The sequence below is a fragment of the Mus caroli genome, chromosome 4 (genome assembly GCF_900094665.2).
Source record: "Mus caroli chromosome 4, CAROLI_EIJ_v1.1, whole genome shotgun sequence".
Lineage (NCBI taxonomy): Eukaryota > Metazoa > Chordata > Mammalia > Rodentia > Muridae > Mus > Mus caroli.
This window is the reverse complement of record NC_034573.1, coordinates 55,839,012-55,850,777: the sequence shown is the minus strand read 5'-3', so window position 1 is coordinate 55,850,777 and position 11,766 is coordinate 55,839,012. Positions and strand designations below refer to the sequence as shown.

The 11,766-nt window shown below is 41.2% G+C and overlaps 1 pseudogene; it reads left to right on the top strand.

The window, feature by feature from the left end:
- The first annotated feature begins 322 nt into the window (after positions 1-322).
- Positions 323-2,370, top strand: LOC110293326 (annotated as a pseudogene).
- Positions 2,371-11,766: the final 9,396 nt, after the last annotated feature.

The following is an 11,766-nucleotide window of genomic DNA, read 5'->3' as shown; positions in this document are numbered from 1 at the left end:
GGGCAACTTTCCTCATGCACAGATCAACCTAAGACATGGGGCCCGGTGGTGATAGGGTTACCCTATGACAGGAAAGGCTGTGACATTAGAGGAACGACCTAAGACGGGAGCCACAGCGGATGGACATAATTACACAGACCTAGTCCAGCCTCATTTTAATAAAACAAAAAGGGGGAGATGTGTAGAGCCATGCCGCAAGCAATCGCCATTATAAGATGGTGCTGGCTTCCACTATGCCTAACTAGTAAACAAGCCTTGTGTGCAAGTGCGAGAGTGAACTCACGCCTAGTCACTGTCCATCTCAGGGCATAGTAATGAGGTGATGGGTGAGCAACAAATCAGGTGCTGACATGACACACTGAGGGCTATATAAGCAGCAACATTTTCCGGGTTCTGGGTCTTCCCTCCTGAACAAACAATAAAGCTTGCTGCAAAAGAATCCGGTTGACCGAGTGTGTTCTTGCCGGTGAGAACGATAGCTCGGGACACAGAGACACTTCTAAAACCACATTAATGAGACAGCATATCACAAGTTAAGATTATGGGATCATGAGTTAAAATTTTCTTACTAGTTGTTAGCCAAAGAAATCCACCCCTTTCTACATCTGTTTCCCTGCAGGAAAGACGATAATAATAATTCTCCTCTTTGGTACTGGGGAGCCACATCAGGCAATATTACAGAGTGCTAATTTGAGGCAGATGGTGGAAATCTTGCTGATAATCTACACCACTGGCTGAAGCATGGCACTGGTGAAACTTGGAAGTAGTTGCAGTTGTAATAAGGATGAGAAGTGATTGTCGTTTTCTTTTATTAAAATTATAGGCAAATTTCTGATATCTAAAGCATCAGATATAAAGGAAATAATGTAAATAAAAGTCTTTTGCTAATTTAAAAAGAAACAGTCAAAAGTTAACTGGAATTATAAACTTGAGATATGTATAGTGTACTGGGTCAATAAGACGTCCAGTGAAGTCAGCTTCCAGTGGCCAAGGCGGGGGCCCAGAGCACACTCTATATCTTGCTTCAGCCACCCTAAATACAAGACCAGGGACCTGGTGTTTGCCAAGTTAAAGGGCTATGCACACTGGCCACTGAGGATCAAACATGTCGCTGAACCCAACTGCTATCAGGTGTTCTTCGGGACACATGAGACAGCCCTGCTGGGTCCCAAGCACCTGTATCCTTATGAGGAGTTCAAGGAGAAGTTCGGCAAGCCCAACAAGAGGCAATGCTTCAGCGAGGGGCTGTGGGAGATCGAGCACGACCCTATGGTTGAGGCCTCACCTAGCCTGTGCTCAGAAGAGGAGCAGAGCTACGCCAAGGAGCCCAGGCCAGTGAGGATCCAGAACTGGTGCAGGAGCTGGAGCCAGAATCCGTGCCTGAGCTGGAGGCAGAACCTGAAATGCCTGAGACTGAGTGTGAGCAGGAGCCGGAGCCCCATCCTGTCTATGACCTGTTGGACACAGTGAGGAGCTGGAGCTCACTGAGGCCGAGCCAGGAGATCAGCAAGCCAAGCAGGTGCTGAAAAGAAATAAAACTTGAGACCTGTGATTCATGTAATGTATGTCAAATAGCCCAGGCAAGCTAGGTCACCCAGTCATAAAGATAAGGGAAGGAATGCAGGAACTGGTTCTGACTATCTTGGCTGACTCATTGACCATCTGGCAGCCCGGTGCCTCCTGCTCACCCCCCTTTCTATAGTGACCATAGTTAAAAGCTGAAACATTAAACAGATGCATTGTCAACTCAGATAAGCCCCTGGCTTTAGAATCCTTATACGCCCCAGCCTGCACATACTACTCTGCTGACTCATAATCATGTACAACCATGCCAATACTTCCCTGCTGAAGTTTGAATGAACCAATCATGTACAACCGCACTAATTCCTCCCCCAGCCCCAGCAACTTTTCTATAGAAACCCCTAGCTTCCAAGTCTCATGGTCGATTCCTCTGTCTCCTGCATGAGATACATATCAACACCGAGTTCCGCCATTAAAGCTACCTCGTGCTTTTGCATCAAGGAGGTCTCTGGTGTTTACTTTGGGTAAATCCGAGTACCGAGACTTGAGTGGGGGGCTTCTTCTTGGGGTCCTACAGTGCAAGAGCAATACCCTGAGGCTGAGACCAAGGTTGAGGCAGAGGCCTAGGCCAAGGCTGAAGTGGAGGAGCCAGGAAGTCTGAAGAGGGGTGTGGAGGATGAACAGACTCATTGTCCTCTTCCAATGAGGACCAGGGAGGCAGCTCCTGGCACACTGGAGATGGAGCCAGCTGAAGAGCAAGAGACTGAGGCCTGCCCCTTCATGGAGGAGCCTGACCAACCCAGGAACAGCTGCTTACAGATGCACAGAAGGGACAAGCTCCAGTCATAGAAAGAAGGCCATTTAACACCAGAGGTAACCAGATGGCAAAAGGCAAGGCCAAGAACCTTACAAACAGCAACCGAAGCTACTTGGCATCATCAGAACCCAGTTATTCCACCACAGCAAGTCCTGGATACCCCCCAAAACTGGAAAAGCAAGGTTTAGATTTAAAAAAAAAATCTCATGATGCTGATAGAGGATTTTAAGAAGGATATTAATAACTCCCTTGAAGAAATAGAGGAGAACACATTAAAAGGGGAGAAGGCTTTAAAGAGGAAACACAAAAATCCCTTAAAGAATTAGAGGAAAATAAAATCAAGCAGGTCAAGGAATTGAACAAAACCATTACGATATAAAAATGGAAGGAGAAAAAATTAAAGAAATCACAAAGGGAGAAAACTTGAGAAATAGAAATCCTAAGAAAGAGATCAGGAGTCAAAGATTCAAGCATCACAAAAAGAATACAAGCAATTGAAGAGAGAATCTCAGGTACAGAAGATACCATAGAAAACTTTGACACAACAGACAAAGAAAATACAAAATGCAAAAAAAAAAAAAAAAAAAAAAAACATCCTAACTCAAAAAATCCAGTCAATCCAGGACACAATGAGAAGACCAAACCTAAGTATAATGGGTATAGAAGAGAGCAAAAATTCCCAACTTAAAGGGCCAGTAAATATTTTCCATAAAACTATAAAAGAAAAGTTCCCTGACCTAAAAAAAAAAAAAGATGCCTATGAACACACAGGAAGTAGACAGAACACCAAATAGATTAGACCAGAAAAGAAATTCCTCCTGTCACATAATAATCAAAATGCCAAATGCACAAAACAAACAAAGAATATTAAAACAGTAAGGGAAAAAGGTCAAGTACCAGATAAAGGCAGACCTATCAGAATTATACCAGACTATCGGAATTACACCAGATTTCTCACCAGAGACTATAAAAGCCAGAAGATCTTGAGAAGACATCATACAGACCCTAAGAGAGCACAAATACCAGCCCAGGCAACTATGCCCAGCAAAACTCTCAATTACCATACGTAGAGAGACCAAGATAATCCATGATAAAAACAAATTTACACAATATCTTTCAACATATCCAGCTCTTCAAAGGATAATAAATGGAAAACTCCAACGAAAGGAGGGAAACTAAACCCTAGAAAATTCAAGAAAGTAATCTTTTAACAAACCAGAAAGAAGATAGCCATCTTAACATAATTCCACCTCTAACAACAAAAATAACAGGAAGCACCAATCACTATTCCTTAATACCTCTTAATATCAATGGACTCAATTCCCCAATAAAAAGACATAGACTAACAGACTGGATACTTAAAAAGGACCCAACATTTTGCTGCATACAAAAAATCCACATCAGTGACAAAAGCAGACACTACCTCAGAGTAAATGGCTGGAAAACAATTGTCCAAGTAAATGGTCCTTTAAAAAACAAGTGGGAGTAGCCATTCTAATATCAAATAAAATTGACTTTCATCCTAAGGTTATCAAAAAAGGAAGAATACTTCATATTCATCAAAGGAAAAAAAATCTGCCAAGAAAAGTATCAATTCTGAACATCTATGCTCCTAATTCAAGGTCACCCACATTCATAAGAGAAACTTTACTGAAGCTCAAATCACACATTGCAACTCACACAATAATAGCGGGAGACTTTAACACCCTACTCTCATCAAGGGAAAGATCCTGGACATAGAAACTAAAAAGAGGCACAGTGAAACTAACAGAAGTTATAATCCCAATTGATTTGACATATATCTGTTGATTATTTTATCCTAAAGTTAAAGTACATACCTTCTTCTCAGCAACTCACAGTACCTTCTTCAAAATTGACCATATAGTGGGTCAAATAACAGGCCTCAACATCTACAAGAAGATTGAAATAATCCCATCCATCCTGTCATATCACCACGGACTAAGACTGGTCTTAAATACCAAAAAAAAAAAAAGGAAAGCATACATACACATGGAAGCTGAACAACACTCTACTCAATGATAACTTGGTCATGGAAGAAATAAAGAAAGAAATGAGACAGTTTTTAGAGGTTAATGAAAATGAAGCCACAACATAACCAAACTATAGCACACAATGAAAGCAGTGCTAATAGGAAAACTCATAGCTCTGAATGCCTCCAAAAAGAAACTGGAGAGAGCATACACTTCCAGCTTGATAATACATCTGAACGATCTACAACAAAAAAAAAGCAAATACACCCAAGAGAGTAGACAGCAGGAAATAATCAAACTCAGGGCTAAAATCAACCAAGTAGAAACAAAAATAACTATTCAAAAAGTCAACCAAACCTGGAGCTGTTTCCTTGAGAATATCAACATGATAGATAAACCCTTAGCCAGACTAACTAGAGGGCACAGAGACAGTATCCTAATTAACAAAATCAGAAAAGAAAATGGAGAGATAACAACTGAAACTGAAGAAATACCAAAAAAACAAAAACAAAAAACCTTTAGGTCCTACTTAAAAAACAAACAAACAAACAAACAAAAAACCTATACTCAACAAAACTGGCAAATCTGGATGAAATGAACAATTTTCTAGACAGATAATAGGAACCAAAGTTAAATCAGGACCAGATAAATGATCTAAACAGTCCCATATGCCCTAAAAACATAGAAGCAGTAATTAGTAGTCTCCTAACAACAACAACAACAAAAAAACAAAACAAAACAAACAAACAAACAAACAAAACCCAGAACTTTATGGATTTGTTGCAGAGTTCTATCAGATCTTCAAAGAACTAAATCCAATATTCCTTAAAGTACTCCAAAAAAAAAAAAAAAAGAAAAGAAACAGAAGGAACAATCCCCAACTTGTTCCATGGAGCCACAATTATCTTGATATTTAAACCACACAAAGATCAAAAAATAAAGAGAAATTTAGGCCAATGTTCATTATGAATGTCGATGTAAAAAATACTCAATAAAATTCTCGAAAGACTAATCCAAGAACACATGAAGATCAAAAATCATCAACAATCAGGATCAACTAGGCTTCATTCCAGGAATGCAGGGATGGTTCATTATATGAAAATCCATCAATGTAATCCACTATATAAACGAACTCAAAGGAACAAAATACACATGATCATTTCATTAGATGCTCAGAAAGCATCTGACAAAGTCCAACACCACTTCATGATAAAAGTCTTGGAAAGATCTGGAATTCAAGGCCCATAACTAAACAGAGCAAAAGCAATATACAGCAAACCAGTAGCCAACATTAAACTAAATGGAGAAAGACTTGAAGCAATCCCACTAAAATTAGAAACTAGACAAGGCTCTCCCCTCTCTCTCTCCCTACCTATTCAATATATACTCAAAGTCCTAGCCAGGGCAATTAGACAACAAAAGGAGGTCAAAGGAATGCAAACTGAAAAGTAAGAAGTAAAAATATCACTATTTGCAAATGATATGAGAGTGTACTTAATTGACTTGAAAAATTACACCAGAGAACACAACTTCAGCAAAGTAGCTGAATGTAAAATTAACTCAAACAAATCAGTGGCCTTTCTCTATTCAAAGGATAAACAGGCTGAGAAAGAAAGTAGGAAATCAACATCATTCACAATAGTCACAAAAAATGAAATAACTTGCTGTGACTCTAACTAAAGAAGTGAAAGATCTGTATGAGAAGAACTTCAAGACTCTTAAGAAATAAATCAAAGATCTCAGAAGATAGAAAGTTCTCCCATGATCATGAATTGGCATGATTATTATAGTAAAAATTGACATCTTGCCAAAAGCAATCTACAAATTCAATGTAATCCCCACCAAAATTTCAACTCAATTCTTCATCACTTAGAAAGAGCAAGTTGCAAATTCATCTATAATAACAAAAACCTAGGATGGCAAAAACTACTCTCAACAATAAGAGAACTTATGGGGGAATCAACATCTCTGACCTCAAGCTGTACTACAGAGCAATTGTAAAAAAAAAAAAAAAAAAAAAAAAAAAAAAAAAAAAAAACCACTTCAAGGTTCAAGGTATTGGTACAGTGACAGGAAGATAGATCAAAGGAATAATAGAATTGAAGACCCAGAAATGAACCCACACCCATATGGTCACATGATTTTTGAAAAAGGAGCTAAACCATCCAGTGGAAAAGACAGCATTTTCAACAAATGGTGCTGGCTCAACTGGCAGTTAGTGTGTAGAAGAGAGCAAATCAATGCATTCTTATCTACTTCTACAAAACTCAAGTCCAAGTGGATCAAGGACCTCCACATAAAACTAGATACACTGAAACTGATAGAAAAGAAGTAGGAAAGAGCCTCAAGCACATGGGTACATGGGAAAATTTCCTGAACAGAACACCCATAGCTTATGCTTTAAGATCAAAAATTGACAAATGGGACCTCATACGATTACAAAGCTTTTGTAAGGCAAATGATACTGTCAATAGGACAAAACAGCAACCAATAGATTGGGAAAAGATCTTTACCAACTCTACATATGATAGAGGGCTTCAATATATAGACAGAACTCAAAAGGTTATAAGCCAGAGAACCAAATAACCCTATTAAAATGGGGTACAGAGCTAAACAAAGAATTCCCAACTGAGGAATACCAAATGGCTGAATAGCACCTAGAGAAAAGCTCAACATCCTTAGTCATCATGGAAATGCAAAACAAAACAACCCTGAGATTCTCACACCACTTAGAATAGCTAAGATCAAAAATTCAGGTGACAGCAGATGCTGGTGAGGATGTAGAGGAAGAGGAACATTCCTCCACTGCTGGTGAGAATGCAAGATGATACAACCACTCTGGAACTCACTCTGGAAGTGTCTCAGAAAACTAGACATAGTATTACCTGAGGACCCATCTATACCACTAATGGGCATATACCCAAAGGATGCCCCAACATATAACTAGGACACATGTTCCACTATGTTCATAACAGCCTTATTTATAAAAGCCAGAAGCTGGAAAGAACCCAGATGTCCCTCAACAAAGGAATAGATGCAGAAAAAGTGGAACATTTCCACAGTGGAGTACTACTCAGCTATTAAAAACAATGAATGTATGGAATCCTTAGGAAAATGGTTGGAACTAGAAAATATCATCCTAAGTGAGATAATTCAATCATAAAAGAACACACATACTATGCATTCACTGATAAGAGGATATTAGCCCAGAAGGTCAAAATAACCAAGATACAATTCACAGACCACATGAAGCTCAAGAAGGAGTGAGATGAAAGTGTGGATACTTTGGTTCTTCATAGAATGGGGAACAAAATACCCATAGGAAGAGTTAGAGAGACAAAGTGTAGAACAGAATTGAAAGAAAGGCAATTCAGAGACTACACCTCCTGTTATCCACCCCAAATACAGTCACCAAAACAGACACTACTTGGAGGCCAACAAGTGCTTGCTGACAGAGGCTCTAACAGTACCTAGCAAATACAAAAGTACGTGCTCTAAGGTAACCATGGACTGAGCACAGTGTCCCCAATGGAAGAGTTAGAGAAAGGACAGAAGGAGATGAAGGGGTTTGCAACCTCACAGGAGACAACAACAATATGAATCAACCTGTACCCACAGGGCTTCTAGGGACTAAACCACCAACCAAAGAGTACACATGGAGGGACCCGTGGCTCAAGCCACATAAGTAACAGAGGATGGTCTTGTCAGTCACCAATGGGAGGAGAGGCCATTGTTTCTGTAAAGGCTCTGTGCCCCAGTGTTGGGGAATGCCAAGAACAAGAAACAGGAAGGTGTGTTAATGAGCAGAGGAGAGGGGAGGGGATAGGGATTTTCAGGGGGTAAACCAGGAAATGGGATGGGATACCATTTGAAATGTAAATAAAGAAAATATCTAATAAAAAAGAAAATACATATAAAATAAAGTACAAAAATAGGATTGTCTTGTGTTTGTGTTTGTACATGCATGTGTACACCAGTGTATGTACACGAGTGACCCGTCCAGCAGGTCCAGTTATTCGAAGGTCTCGAGGGGACCTTCTCCTAAGAACAAAATGGGGGAGAGAAAGACAGACACCAAGTGCAGGAACTACACGGGAAGCAGTCTGAGTAGCATCAAGGTGTCACTGTATTCAGTAAGACTCAAGGCTTAAATGCACAAGCAAAAGGGGAAGTACTTCTCAGCAGGAGGAATGGGGCAATGGAAATGCACAAGCAAAGGAGGAAGTACTTCTCAGCAGGAGGGATGGGGCAGCAGAAAAAGAGGAAGTACTTCTCAGCAGGAGGGATAAGGCAGCAGAAAAAGAGGAAGTACTTCTCAGCAGGAGGGATGGGGCAGCAGAAATTTTTCTTTTGGCAACTACACAGGGAAGCAGGAACTTGGTGGTATCAGAGTACATCTTGTGGTCAGGACATCCGGCGCTGACTTAGGACTGGAACATTCTGTGGTTGTTCTCGGAGCGGAGCACTGGTGGCCCGCTTCTGACCCCCTTTTTTTCTCGGGGGGAGAGGCCCAATTCAGAGATCAGGACAATTGTGTTGTCTTAATAGCTCCCAACATCTCCCCCATTTTAATAATTTTATAAAGGCATATTGTATAATAAATTTGTCACATTTTTAATGACCGCCTAACGGTCTGTTTGCTCATCGGGTGATTCTCTAAAACCATGAAGGACACAAGGACAAGTCATCTATGAGGCTTGAATTAACGGTTACAGTCTGTTGGGTATAACCTGGTCTAGCCAAGGGATTTAGGAATGAAGCAAGCTCCGTGGGTAGAGATAGAGGTCTGATCCCCAGTGTGCAATGTTAGGGGTCATGTACAGGATTGACTCTCAGGCCCACAGATTTTTACCCAGAGTAACCCTGACCTGCTCCCGTGCCATTTTTCCTGGGGGAAGGACCCTAGGGCACTCAACCTTCATGCAATCACACATGCCTCTCAGAGACTATCTAACAGCTTCCAGACGAATCTCTGTGCAGTGTTTTAGCCTTACAACTCTCACGGGCAATGGCTTCAAGTTTCAATTTTTCGATGTGTCTAGCCTGGGATAACTGTTTAGTTTCCAATGTGGCGAGAATGTATATTACCATGTCGGAAGCACAGACTACAGCAATCTATGAATGATTTGTGGCGTGAGACTAATGGCTGAATTTAGGGGGAGGGGAATGATCTTACTTAAGCATTTTATGGAAATTGAGTCTCTCTCCCCGAGACGAGGGTGATGAAGTGGGATCCACTTCTGACTCTTCTCCAGTAACCTGCTTGTTATTGCCAACGTCCAGCCGATGGTAATGAACTGAAATAGATGCGCTTGAAAGAGATGAATCAATTTGAGATTTAACAAATCGGGTCAATTTCTGAAATGCCCAAGGACAGATGGAAATCAATAATAGGAGTCCCAATAGGGGCCCCAAAAGGGAGGGCAACAAGGTTGAAAGCCAGGGGGAGGTTGAAAACCAATTTTGGTACCATGACTCTTGTTGTTCTCTCTCTCTTTTTCTTTTTTCTAAACTGGCAGTAACCTTGGCAATGCTATCTTTAACTAATCCAGTTTTATCAACATATACACAGCATTCTTCCTCAAGTGCAGCACATAAGCCTCCTTGTTGTAGAAAGAGCAAATCTAATCTCCTTCTATTTTGAAGGGCAACTTCTGAAAGGGAGACCAAGGAATCAGTAAGATCATCTAGGCCCCTTTTTATATTCTCTCTATCTTGGCTAATAGCCTCATTGAGCAGATGGTAATTGCTCGCATTCTGTTGAGACTACACAAGAGCTGCAATTCCCGATCCCAGCAGCACCCAAGCCAAGAAAGACTGCAAGGGTCACCGCTGAGATAGGCTCTCTTTTGTGGCGGGATGGCAAGGAGACACCTCAATCCCAAAACTTCATTGAGTCATCTGAATACTAAAATTTGGAAAAAGCTGAACCAAGACACAATAATCTCTATTATTGATAAAATCTTGTATAATAATGTACCTTGTAAGGCCCGTGGAACATGCCAAAAATGTATCATTTGGGGCAAGAAGATAAGAAAACCCATTTTTATTTACTCTAAACATGTTATTGCAAATCTCTAGCAAGGGCCGCAGCGGAAGCATGCCTGGGCCTAACACATAACTTCCTACCCCAGAGAGTTCTGTCAACGTAAGCTGAACTGACTCGAAGGGAAGCTGCCTAGCATCTGAAAGCAGGGTAAATTTTCCAAATAAGGCTATGCCCTCATAAAAGGGCAGGGAAGCAGAAAAGCACATCCAACAATCTTCAAATTCTGACACATTATCTCTTTGTGTCTTATCCAACAAGGCTAAAACAGAAGCATTCAATATAGACCACAGTAAATCAGTGGAAGAGGTGGGCCCCCGAAGAGAGAGTGGGCTGAAATAGGGTCGTAGCACGCCCTGGGGCAGGAACAGGGAGCAGGTACCTGGAAGTCGGGGATTGTTTGGGGGTTTAGGGTGATGTAATTGGGGATTAGGTCCTATGGATGCTTTATGATTATTAGTGATGGTTTTAAGAAGATGAACCTTAAAGGTCAGTCCATTATCATAGTTATCTTGATACAATCTTAGGCCCCTCGAGAGAGAGCGAGAACTTTTCCAAGCCTCTAAATTCCTCCTCTTAGCAGTAAATTTTAGGATCAGTGGACTACACCATCCCTTAGTGGGCCCTTCACTCTTGCAAGGATCATCATTGGTGGAATATATTCCATTATTTTTGAGGGTGATAAGGTCCCATGAAAATGTGGGGCTCCAATAGGCATCGCCAGTGGTCTCACACCCCCAGGAGGCACAAAAAAACGAATCATCATAGCCGCACTTATGACCAAGATTATGAGCACGATGTGAGGGACTGGGCATATGTAAAATCCCTCAGAACAACCGTTTTTGGAAAAGAATTGATCTTTGAGGGATGCACACTTGGCGGCATTTGCACAAGCCCCTGCACCATTATTCGCCACTCTAGACCATTCAGGTGCCATTTCTAGTGGCCACAAGAGGTCAGGAACCCCCCAATATGAGGCGGCTCCCAGGGCTAGGTGGCATAGATCTATAATTATGGGATCAAATGTGGGGGCTGAGCCAACTGTCAAGCGAGCAAAGATGGCATCCCCTGCCTTATTTTGGATGATCCAAGTATAATTAAAAACCTGATAGGTCTGGGCTTGCCTGGCTGTCGCCGTCACGACCAGTATTATCAATATGGTGAGAGATCTATCCATGGCGATCCTACAAGAGAAAACATGAAACATCTTCTCAAGTGCACCCTGGGTGGTATTAAATGGCTTAATTAGTCTTTCAGAGAGCCATCTGGCTCCCACTTCCTTGGAATTATAGGTGCAGGCTGAGCCTTTTGCTCAGATGATAATGGGGTCTGGCCCATTCCAAATTCCTGTAAGGGGATCTTTCCATAGTGCTTGAGCATGTTTTAGAGTG